Source organism: Impatiens glandulifera, chromosome 5 (genome assembly GCF_907164915.1).
Source record: "Impatiens glandulifera chromosome 5, dImpGla2.1, whole genome shotgun sequence".
Taxonomy (NCBI): domain Eukaryota; kingdom Viridiplantae; phylum Streptophyta; class Magnoliopsida; order Ericales; family Balsaminaceae; genus Impatiens; species Impatiens glandulifera.
Window position 1 is genome coordinate 37,631,713 of NC_061866.1, and position 13,089 is coordinate 37,644,801.

Sequence of the window (13,089 nt, forward strand, 5' to 3'; positions counted from 1 at the left end):
AACAAAAATTACAATAATTTTAAAATAAGTATTCAATGTGTTTTATACTTAATAAACAAAATTAAGATAAGAAATTTAATTATTTTTATTATATATAATGTTATATATATATATATATTATTAACGAAAATATTTTTATTTAATATTAGGCTAAGAGATATAATTATTTTTATTATATTTTTTTGGTACAAGTATAAAAATATATATAATTATTCAAATTGTAACTTACAAAATATATATCTATATATATATATATATAAAATTAAAAAATATTTTAACAATTATGAGTGATATAGCGGTCAAAGTGTTAACATTTTATACTTAAGATCAGAGCTCGAATCACTCTAAAAATAATTATTATATGTGGGTGTGTGGTAGATGAAACAAAAGCGAGTGTCAACTTGAATAAAAAAAATATTGGTGAGAAAACTTAAGGGTTCGTCCACAAAGGGTTGAGTAAAACAAACATTGGTGAAAAAACATAAAGGTTCGTCCACATATGGTGATTTAGAGTCTAAGTTCATGTCGAAAAGTGTAATCGAATGTTGGGAATTTCGACTTGAGTAAAACAAACACTTGTGAGAAAACCTAAAGGTCCATCAACGGAGGGTGATTCAGCGCCTAAAATAATGCTGAAATGTGTAATCGAATGTTTAAGAATACACCTTTAAAAACCACAGTACTTTTTTTTAGTATTAAAATTATTAAATATTTATATATATTCATACAAATATCTATAAAATATAATAAATATTTGTTATTTTAATTTATAATATTCTGATGTATATATATTTTAAAAAATATATAAATTAAAAAAAATTAAAAATATATTAACTAAATACGATTAATTTTTTAAAGTGATTGAAAATTCTTTTTTATTTATTTATTATTATAAAAATAAAACATTATATACTTGAAATAATATTTTATAATTGACGAAAAATTTAAAAGAAAAAAATCAACATATATTTAATATATTATTAATTAAAAAGATTAAAATAAAAAAAATAAAAAAAATGTTTGTTAAAATAAAAATAAAAATTATAAAAAGAGTTAATATAAATATTTAAATTAAAAAACTTCTAAATATATATAACTAAATATCTTAAGTTTTAAATTTATTAATAAATGTATTTGAGTCCGAATTATTATTGTAAAAAATTAAATTAATATTCTTGAGAGAATTAGTTTTTAATTACCACATTTTTTTATTTAATTATTTATAGATCTATAAATATTTATTTTAAATAGTTTTGAAAAAATTATTATTATTTAAAAAAAATTAAGACATTGTATGAAATTTTTTTATTAGTATATATTTTTTATTTTTTTATTTTTTAATGTTTTTACAATTATCTATTAAAATAATTTATAATATAAAAAAAATATACAACAATTTTATTACTATATATTTTTTTAATTATTTATATATATATATATATATATTAATTTTAAATATTTTTTACATTTGTCCAATTATTCATAATATTAATTTATTTATTTAAATTTTTTTTATTATATTCAAATTATTTATTTTTGATAAGTGTCAATTTTTATTAAATTTAGTTATTAAATAATCAAAATTATTATAAATATAAAAAAACTTAAAAGAATTAGTTAGATAATTTTTAATATTTTTATTTTTTAAATAAGTATATAATAATAGTAAAGAATATCAAAACCATGTAAAACTTTATATAATAAATTTAAAAATAAAAATTAACATTAAATTTGAATTTATTTGAATTTTATAAATTAAAACCAATTCAAATATTTGAATTTATTTTAATTTTATAAATTAAAATCAATTCAAATATTTGAATAATATTATTTATTTAAAATATTTATATATAAATAATATTATGTTTATATTTTTAGCCGTACAAATGCACGAGATTAATGTTATTCTATGCACAAGATTCATGCTAGTGAATATAAATTCACACCAAATTTAAATGTGAATTTCTTGTGTTAATGGATAAGATGGAATGTCAATGCAGAATGTCAAGAGTCTAAGAAAGACAACTTTCAGAAAGATTACTAGCCATTGGATTGATAAATGAATTTATTAGGATGATTTATTTTTTTTTCTATATATATCCCTTTCATGTTAAATATTTTTTATATATCTCATATTTTCTTCATTCATCTTATTATATTTCTAAAATTTGAAAGATTTTTTTTATATTTTTTTTTAGTGTTCTTCGAGTTTTCACTAAACTGAGTGTTTTTTGAGTTATTGATTTAATATATTTCCGTTGAAACCCGGTGAACGATTCAGTTACATTGTAAAGTTTATTGTGTAGTGATTTTAGTATTAAATCACTACTAGATTCGTTGTACCTAATGAGATAGTCATCTACGATAAACTTCATCAGAAAGGGAGATAGTGTAACTATTTTAAGAGAAATGTGATAAGCACATGTCTCGAATAAACCTCTCAAATCGATGACTTTGTTCCTTGTACATTTTGATTTTAACGAACAACTTATGGATTTCCCTTCTTTCAGTTATTCTTTTTCACTTTCTTAGTCTATTGATAACAAAACGAGTCATTTTCTTGTAAAATTATATATATATATATTATATATATAAAGTCAAAACTTATAACAATTTAAAAATAGTCTTAGTGTGTTAAGCTATTTAGTATCTTGCACCAATGAAGTATTTTCTGTTTGATGTTTTTACCTAAGAGAGATGATGAGGATGCCATGAAGTCAATTTTAAAGCTTTCAAAAAGAGTGGTCAACCGTTCTAAATAACGCTAAAAGAGCATTATTGTCAATATCTTCTTTTATATATATATATATATATATAAAAGATAGTTTATATAATTTAATTAGAATACAAAAAACTGAAAAGTTACCTTCTAAGAAATTAATGAGGAATATAATTTATTAATAATCATTAAATTATTTATAATTAAAATATATGGTTTCAATTTAAAAAAATATAATATTATAAGCACTAAAATTTTATTCAATTTATAAATTTTAAAATAATTATTTTGAATAAATAAATCAAAATAATTCAAATTAAGACCAAAAACACAATTAAATAATTAATTGGATTAATTTTTGTAATAATTAAACCCCAATTAATCAAGATAATGGCCAAGAAAAATAAATAAAATAATTTGAGATAAATGTTGTATTCATTTTATATAAACTAATTTTAAGAGGTTAAAAGAAATTAAAATAAATAATTTAGGATAAATGTTGTATTCATTTTATCCAAAATAAAGTATTTATTAAACTCACAAAAAAAAAATGTGGCCACAAGGGGTTAAACACAGTCCGCAAACACACTTAATTATTTAACCAAACACAAAATTTGTCGCCTGACGGGCTCAAATCCAGGACCTCTCAAGAAGGCTGGGATATCGACCTCTTGTTGCCGCTAGGCTAGAAGATGGGATAAAATGTGGCCACAAGGGGGTTAAGTACATAGCCCGCAAACACACTTAATCATTTAACTAGACGTAGAACTTGTCGCCTGACGGACTTGAACCCAAGACTTCTCAAGGAGGCTGTTGATATTCAACTCTTATTGCCGCTAGGCTAGAAGAGAGGATAAAAATGTGACCACAAGAGGGTTAAACATGGAAAAATATTTATTAAAAATATTTTGTATATTTTGTAGGTTGAAAATAAAACAAAAAAGATGAAAGAAAAATCAATTTCAAACAAGCTCTAAGGCTATAAATGATTCGTGCAAAAGACTCTATAGCCATCAGATGAACTTTCATGCTTCATCCAACGAACAATAGTGGATCGCGTAGCCCGTTGCAATGAAAGAAAAGTGCTTCCGCGCAACAATGGATCAAACAATGTGTGCCTCAATGTCATTATCCTAGACGCAACAGAACGCCCAGACGTTGATGGAACGCCCGAGCGCTCGCATTTCAACCTAAAACGACATCGTTTTGCCTCTGTTTGTCTTCTTCCTCGCGGAGAACGACATGATCAACAACTGAAATCATTGATTTCTCAAAGATGGAACTCCGTTGCTAGTTCACCAAATTGACAGATTCGAAAACTAAAATGATCACCCTACCATAGTGATCATTTCACTTACGATCATAGGCATCATCATGGCCTGAACGATCAAGTTGGATGAAGAATAGACAAAACTTATTGATGATTTATTATTGAAATTTGATTCACTTCGTCGATCAACCGACATTGTGAGACTATAAATAGTCTCCTCTAGGCAAACCGAAGGCAATGCATCCAATCTTAAGCCCTCAATCAATCCTAAATGAAATCCGCCATTAAAATTTCCAAGCGTTTCTTACAGAATTTGAATCTCCGTGTAAGGCTGTAAAGTTAGAATCTAAGAATTCATAAAACTTCTAAAAGAGTTCAGGAGTGTTCTCCAACTCATAGTAAGCTTTCAATCGTGTTGTAATTCGATTTACAAGTTAAAATTGAAATTTGTACATTTAAATTCGATCGATCTTATATACTGTCTAATTGTTCAATTTCTTGATTGGAAAACGATCCTAATATCATTTACAAGCTTTTTATCGAAACAAAACTAAATCAATCAATATAATCAAATGTACCCAAATTTAATTTTGAAAATTTTGAAAATTGGGTTTCTGTTCTTGGGTTATAACTCAAGAACAACAACCAAAAAGTCTTTCCAACATGTTTCGAAGGATGTTAGAAGTATATCCAGATTGATTCCAAGTAATCCGATCATTTTTTATCAAAAATTAATTTTTTTTATAAAAATAAAATTTTAGTTTTGAATGGTCAAAATGAACAGTAAGTGTTCATGTTTTGGTTTCATCTAGTCATATGAAGTATAATAAGGCTATTGACAAGCTCTTTACGCTTCATCTAACCATAAAAATGAAAAACCTATTTCTTTTCTTCAAGGATGGTTTGATTTGAATGGAACATCATCCCGATTGAATAATGCATCTACATGATGTTATAAATGATCCATGAGACTGGGCAAAGCTCCCCATGCCTTTGGATCAACAGATCAGGTCCCAATCAAAATCATCAAACATGAAGTTTGACATTCTTAACGATCGACCGAGGGTCTAACCTGGGTTCAATTTCCGACTGAGAATTTATAACCCCGACCAATGAAATCTAGCCTATGACTAAGAATTCCTCGCACCCAAACTAGGAATTTCTCACCCGACCAAGAACTCCTCACACCTAACCAAGAACTCCTAGCCTAGGACCATTCGCACCCGATCAAGGATCCCTAACCTAGGATTGAAAGCTCATCGCACCACGATCGAGGAATTTCTCCCCCAAATAAGAGCTCCCTACACCTCGACTAAGGACCCCTAGCACCCGTCCGAGGATCTCTAGCCCAGGATCGTGAGTTTCCCACACCTCGACCAAGAGCCTCTCACACCTTGACCGATAGATCCCACACCTCGACCGAGAGGTCTCGACCTAAGACTGAGGGTTTTAGCCCGAGACCGATAGATCGACACCATAGACTAAAAGGACCATTCATATGGCATGTTTGGTTGAGATTTTTATATTTAAAAAAAAATTGGAGCCCAAACTATTTTCTAAATATCTAAAAAAAATAGAAAACAATTTCAAAATATTTTAAGAATATTTTTATAAAAATATATTTTTAGAAGGGGCTGTTTGAGATTTGTTTTTAAATTTTAATGGCTTAAACTGATATTTTCCAGATATTTTCCTCAACAATCGTCGACATCAATCGTAGATACCAATATTTAAATATTACTATACAATTTTAAATGTAAGAAAACTACATGCATGTCTAAGACCTGAAGAATAATTGGATAAATAATATTTTATAAACCCAATTTTTCAAAGTCAAGACTTTATAAAGTAGAGACTATTCTTTAACGGATATAAAGAATATAGTGCGAAAACCCTTTCCCGAATATCACCAAACATCGAATTCAAAAGAATATATGTTTGTATACGTATATAAAATATTTTCATTTAAAAAAAATCAATTAGCGATTCTTTCATCAAATAAATGATCTTTTAAATTAATTATTTTAAATTAATTTAAATACAAATATCCCTTAATCAAATTATAATTTGATCATCTTAAATCTGAAAGATTATTTAAAATTTGATAAAAAAAAATAATTATTATTATAATTAATATCAAAATGCAGGGACATATCTTTATAAATCTTTTCAAATAATGCTTTTATGAATAAATATTCTCAACATTCAAACCAATGTTGAAATTTCTCAAACCTTAAGCATTTTCGGGATAAGAGATTTTCGGGGTTACAAATATATATATATATATATCAAATTATAAAATGTTAGTAATTAATAAGAATATGATAGGGTGATTGTTAACTAAAAATATATAGTCTATTTATATATAGACTGTTTTATATATTACATTTTGGTTATGATAAATTATCTTTTTTAATGTGTAATATTTTAATTTGTTGACAGAGTTGAGTTAAATAAAATAGAAGGTCGTAATAATAATAGAAAGATTAAAGTTGGAAATTAAGAAGTTGAAAAAGTTATTTAGCTTGAATTTGAAACAAAAAAAAGAGATTCATAATTATGCGACACTAGTAGATGATGGCCTACTTGGTTCTGAATTTCAATAATAAGACCTTGTTTGATCTAGCTTTACAAGGAAAAATATTAATTAATTTGAGAAACGATGCAGTATTTATGCCAACATCATCGGATGCAAACGTGAAACCATAAAAAAATGTGCAAGCGACTTCGGCCAAAGATGCTTGAAACATGATGTTTTTTTAGAAATTATGTGACATGATGATGAATATTTATTTGATAAAAATAATATGTTAAAATAAATATTTTAATTGATTCAACATTATAATTTCTCTTATATAGAGATTATGTGAAAAATAATTTAAATATGAATAAACATTATAATCTCTTATATATAAATTATATATGAATGATTTATTTAACTAAATAATCACAATAATAGTTATCTTATTAATTTAATGATAAGTATAACGAAAGATTTGTGTGGCAATCTTTTGATTAGAAAACTTTTGATTTAATTCACACAGATGTGTGTGATTTTAAAGGGTACCAACACAAATATGAGAGCAAATATTTTTATTGATAATAATACAAAAATTATTGTGTATATTATGATAAATAAAAATATAATATATTGTTAGAGAAATATGTCCTTTACAAAAGATAAGTTGCGCAATTTAACAAGGAAAAATAAAATGACAAGAAAATATTGTGTTTGTATTTGCTTAGTTGGTGCTCAAATTGGTCTTTTAAAATTGAGGTTTTTGAAATCAAAAGATTCATTTTATTTGACATTATTTTCATACAAATTTAAAGAAATTAATATCTTCAAAATAGATTTTATTAAATAGATTAATAAGAATTGACTTATAAAGTTTTTGTATGACTTACAACCAACTTTATAATAATAACATAAAAAAATGATCATATTATAATTTTAAGTGAATTTTAGTCAATGAATATGATAGTTGGGGTATATCATTAAGACAATGAAAATTGTTATTTCTTTACGTGTCTTTTAGTACGATATTTTTATCATTGAAAATTACGATAAAAATGAACAAGTAGGTGTAACTGTAGAGTTCTATGGAGGCGAACTTAAATCATTAAGGATGTGAATTGCACTACACGAAATATCATGTTGTTATCAAATGATATATTGATATTATTAAGCGAAAGACTTTATGTCTATACAATTATTGAGTGACTGCTTGAGAACCACTACTTTATTGATAAATTTCAAGTTTTTCTTCTTTCAAATTTTGTACTTAATATAACAAATTTAATCTAACGTTATATATATTAATTGCAAAAACGAAGCGCTACCAGCATAGAAAACAAAAAAAATATATACATCGGTTTGGTAGCAAAGCATTCACACAACTACAACGAGAAATGGTAAAACTTATATTTTAACTTTGTTTTCAAATAAATTAAAATTGAACTTTCAATCTTAGAAACTGCAAAATGGAGCAACTCCAAATTATGAAGATTTCTTTTTGGCGACTAGGACCAAAAATGATAAATTTGTTGATCCAAACGTACTGGAGAAAATGGTAAGTATAAAATATGTTTACTTTACATTTTATCTATTATTGTAATTAACATATTTTGTTGTAGGATGAGCTGAGATATATGCGAGTTGAATGTCCCGACATTTCTAATATCAATTTAGTTGAAGAAGTTTTTGTCCCTCAAGACAATAAAAAAATCATTGGGATGTGATCTTTTTCATCTTTTCAAGTTCGAGGGCCACCGCATTTCAAAATATAACTCCGCCGGGATAATTTGACAATGCAACGAAAACTCGATGATTTTGAAGAAATGATGATGGCAGAAATGGAAGATAAGATGCAGAAAGAACATGCATATATGGAAGACAATATGAGGGAGGAGAGAGCCAAGATGATGCATCTTATGTCATAATTTATATTTGGCGGTTCATCAATCGATCCTACAATGTTTGCAAAATTTACTAATATCGGTCAATCATCGGGCCAAGGTTCATCCACGACAATTCCACCTATGCAGCCACAACAACAACAATACGACGATGATTCTGGAGAAGAAGACGCATCTTAAATAAAGTAATTATGATTATTATTTTGTGTTTGTTTAAGAACATTTGTTATGTACAATTAGAATTCAAATTTTGGTATAGTACTAAACAATTATTGTTATAAGATTTTTAATATGGTTTCATTTTGGTTCAATTTCATATTTTAATTTTGTTTATAATTTAATTATTTTTCTATTTTAGGGTTTGTAATTTTATTAAATAAATATTTTTTAATTGCTTGCCTATATCGATTGGTTAGCAACCAATCAGTGTTTCTCAGTGTGACCTATACAGATTGGTTATCGCTATTTTTCAGTGTGCCCAAACCGATTGGTAAATAACCAATCAGTATTTCTCGGTGTCCCTATACCGATTGGTTATTCACCAATTAGTGTTCCTTCAATTCGTATTACTGAGAGAGGTTCTAACAATCGGTGACGATCAAATTAAATCCAATTGGTATTTCCTTATACCGATTGTAATCAAGTATTACTGATCGGTATAGAGGCTTTTTTTTACTAGTGTTTGTTTTTTAGTGTTCTTCAATTTTTCACTTAATTGAGTGTTTTTTGAGTTCTTGACTCGACGTATTTACGTTAAAACCTGGTGATCAATTCAAGTACATTGTCAAGTTTGTTGCGTAGTGATTCCAGTGCTGAATCATTACTAAATTCGTTGTACCCTAAGAGATAACCATCTACGATAAACTCTAGCACAATCAAATCCAGCACAATCAGAGACAGTTGAATTGTTTTAAGGGAAACGTTTTAAGCAAATGTATTGAATCAACCTCTCAAATCGGTAATTTTGTTCATGTTACATTTTACTTTATTTAAATTTTCTTGTAACACTGTTATTTAAAGACAAAACTTTAACAAAAAGAGATTAATATATTAATTTTGTATAATACAACTATATTGAGCTAACATAAATTATTTCAACCCACACACACACAAATATTATATACAATCTCAAATTACAAAACCTAATATTATAAATTAATGGGAAGATTCTTATGTACAAAGAATATAAACATTATTCTTATGTACAAAGAATATAAACATTGCAGGATACTCCATGTGTTCAACTTCAAGTAAAAGAGAAAAGATTGAGCAAGTCTCTCTCATTTCTTTCATTTCTTTCTTGTTTGATTTATCTAACAACTTTTAGTAAATTGTTGATTTGTGAAAGCTAATTATTTAACCTCTTTTAGTAAATTGTGAAAGACAGTATCTATATATATTTTGATCAGCAAATATAAATTAATTCAATATTTGACAAAAAGAAAACAAATAAAATGCAACTTACATCACAGTACTAAGCCAATTTGTGCTTAAAAATGGATAATATTATTCATGATAGAAATATGATCCCACAATGTTATAGAAAAAAAAAACATTAATATTTTTTGACACTTTAATATTAAGAATTGGAATTGGAATTAGAATTCCAATGGAATTCAATATAGTGTAATTTGATAGTTCTCAATTTCTATCTTTTTAGGTCGGAATTGTAATTCCAAATTAACACGTTTTTCACACATTAAACACGTTTTACACGTTTTAAACACGTTTTTTTACACGTTTAACATATTTTCATATTTTGGCACGTTTAACACGTTTTTGGCACATTTAACACGTTTTTGACACATTTAACACATTTTCACGTCCTTGACACGTCTAACACGTTTTTGACACGTTTAACATGATTTTCACGTTTTTAACACGTTTTTGGCACGTTTAACACGTTTTTGTCACGTTTAACACGTTTTTGACACGTTTAACATGTTTTGACACATTTAACACGTTTTTCACGTCCTTGACATGTTTAACACGTTTTTGACACATTTAACACGTTTTTCACGTCTTTGACACGTTTAACATGTTTTTGACACGTTTAACATGATTTTCACGTTTTTAACACGTTTTTGACACGTTTAACACGTTTTTTTATATTTTGGCACATTTTGCACGTTTTGGCACGTTTAACAAGTTTTTCACATATTTAACACGTTTTTGACGCGTTTAACACGTTTTCACGTTTTTGACACATTTAACACGTTTTTTTACGTTTTTGACATGTTTAACGCGTTTTCACGTTTTTGACATGTTTAACGCGTTTTCACGTTTTTGACACATTTAACACGTTTTTTTTACGTTTTTGACACGTTTACCACATTTTTGACACGTTTTACACGTTTTTCACGTTTTGGCACGTTTAACAAGTTTTTCACATATTTAACACGTTTTTGACACGTTTAACACGTTTTTGACACATTTAACACATTTTTTTTTTATGTTTTTGACACGTTTAACACGTTTTGGCACGTTTAACAAGTTTTTCACATATTTAACACGTTTTTGACACGTTTAACAAGTTTTTCACATATTTAACACGTTTTTGACACGTTTAACACTTTTTTACGTTTTTGACACATTTAACACATTTTTTTACGTTTTGACACGTTTAACATGTTTTCACGTTTTTAACACATTTAACACTTTTTTTACGTTTTTGACACGTTTACCACATTTTTGACACGTTTTGGCATGTTTAACAAGTTTTTCACATGTTTGGAACATTTAACACGTTTTTGACACGTTTTCATATTTTTAACACGTTTAAAACATTTTTAACACGTTGTTGACACGGTTCACATGTTTTTTACGTTTTTGACACGTTTGATACATTTTAAACACATTTAACACGTTTAAACACGTTTAACACGTTTTTCACGTTTTGGCACGTTTAACAAGTTTTTCACTTATTTGACACATTTAACACATTTTTGATACGTTTAACACGTTTTTACACTTTTGATAGGTTTAACACGTTTTAAACCTATCAAAACGTGTGAAAAACATGTTAAACATATTAAAAAGGTCAAAAACATATTAAATGTGCCAAAAATGTGAAAACGTGTGAAAAAACGTGAAAACGTGTGAAAACATGAAAAACGTGTAAAAAACATGTGAAAACTGTGAAAAACGTGTTAAAACGTGTGAAAACGTGTAAAAAAACATGAAAGATGTGTGAAAACGTGAAAACATGTTAAAACGTGTGAAAAATGTGGAAAACGTGTTAAAATGTGTAAAAAAACGTGAAAAACGTGTTAAAACGTGTGAAAAACGTGAAAAACGTGAAAAACGTGTTAAAACGTGTGTAAAGCGTGAAAACGTGAAAAACGTGTGAAAACGTGAAACATGTGTGAAAACGTGAAAAACGTGTTAGAATGTGTGAAAAACGTGAAAACGTGTTAAAACGTGTAAAAAACGTGTTAAAACGTTTGAAAACGTGAAAAACGTGTTAAAACGTGTGAAAAATGTGAAAACGTGAAAAACGTGAAAAACGCGAAAAACGTTTGAAAACGTGAAAAACGTGTAAAAACGTGAAAAACGTATGAAAAACGTGTGAAAAATGTGAAAACGTGTGAAAATGTGAAAAACGTGTGAAAAACATGAAAACGTGTGAAAATGTGAAAAAATGTCAAAACCGTATTAAACGTGCTAAAACGTGAAAACATATTTTAAAAGTTAACATTTTGAACCGATATTTTATTTTACAAACATTTGAATTAGAATTGAATTACAATTCTATCATTTTCCCTATCATAAGAATTGGAATTGAATTACAATTATATCATTTTTTTCAAACATAGGAATTGAATTGTAATTCAATGCCAATTCTCATGGAATTAGAATTCTAATGCCAATTCCAATTCCAATTCCCCTCGTCAAACACACCTTAAAATAAATTCGCTTAGCCTAAATATGGGACGGATTCTTCTTCCATAAATCCATATCAATTATCATGACATTTCTACATCACCTAGTCAACTGATCCTTCCCTAGTCTAGATTTTATATCCCCAATGACTAGTTTTATCCTTTGTTATTTTAGTTTTTCTAGATCTTTTTTCTTAAAACATTTCTAAAAAAATCATGTATGAATAAATTTAAAAAAAAAAATTATAGTTAAAAATCAAAATTATCATTTATTTTTTAAAGATAAATTAATTTTATATAATTAAATAAAAAACAATTTTATTATTTAAATATATAAAAGAAATGATTAAATAGTTGAAATAACGAATAGAATGATAATTGAGTTTTGAACAAAATCCTAACAAATCTAAAAAAAAACAATACATCAAAAAGCCACAAACACTCTTCAAACAAAGTAATTTCTCATCTTTGTCAAAGGCCTTGTTCGGTTGGGGTTATTTAAATAACTCAACTCACTCAAACATCTTTTCACTCCCCTCTCATCAATCATATCACACAATTTATTACCCAAAATACTAAAATACCCTTTATTTTAAATTACTATTTATTATTTTATTATTATATATCAATACCCATTAAATAATTTTACCAAAAATATTTTCATCTCCTCAAAATTATCACCAATCATTACTCATTTTTCCCTTTAGGTTATTACAATAACTCCAATCCGAACAAGGCCTAAGATCTAATTTTCCTTCTTTATTCTTTATTATGATGGGAAGTTTTTTTTTATCTTTGTA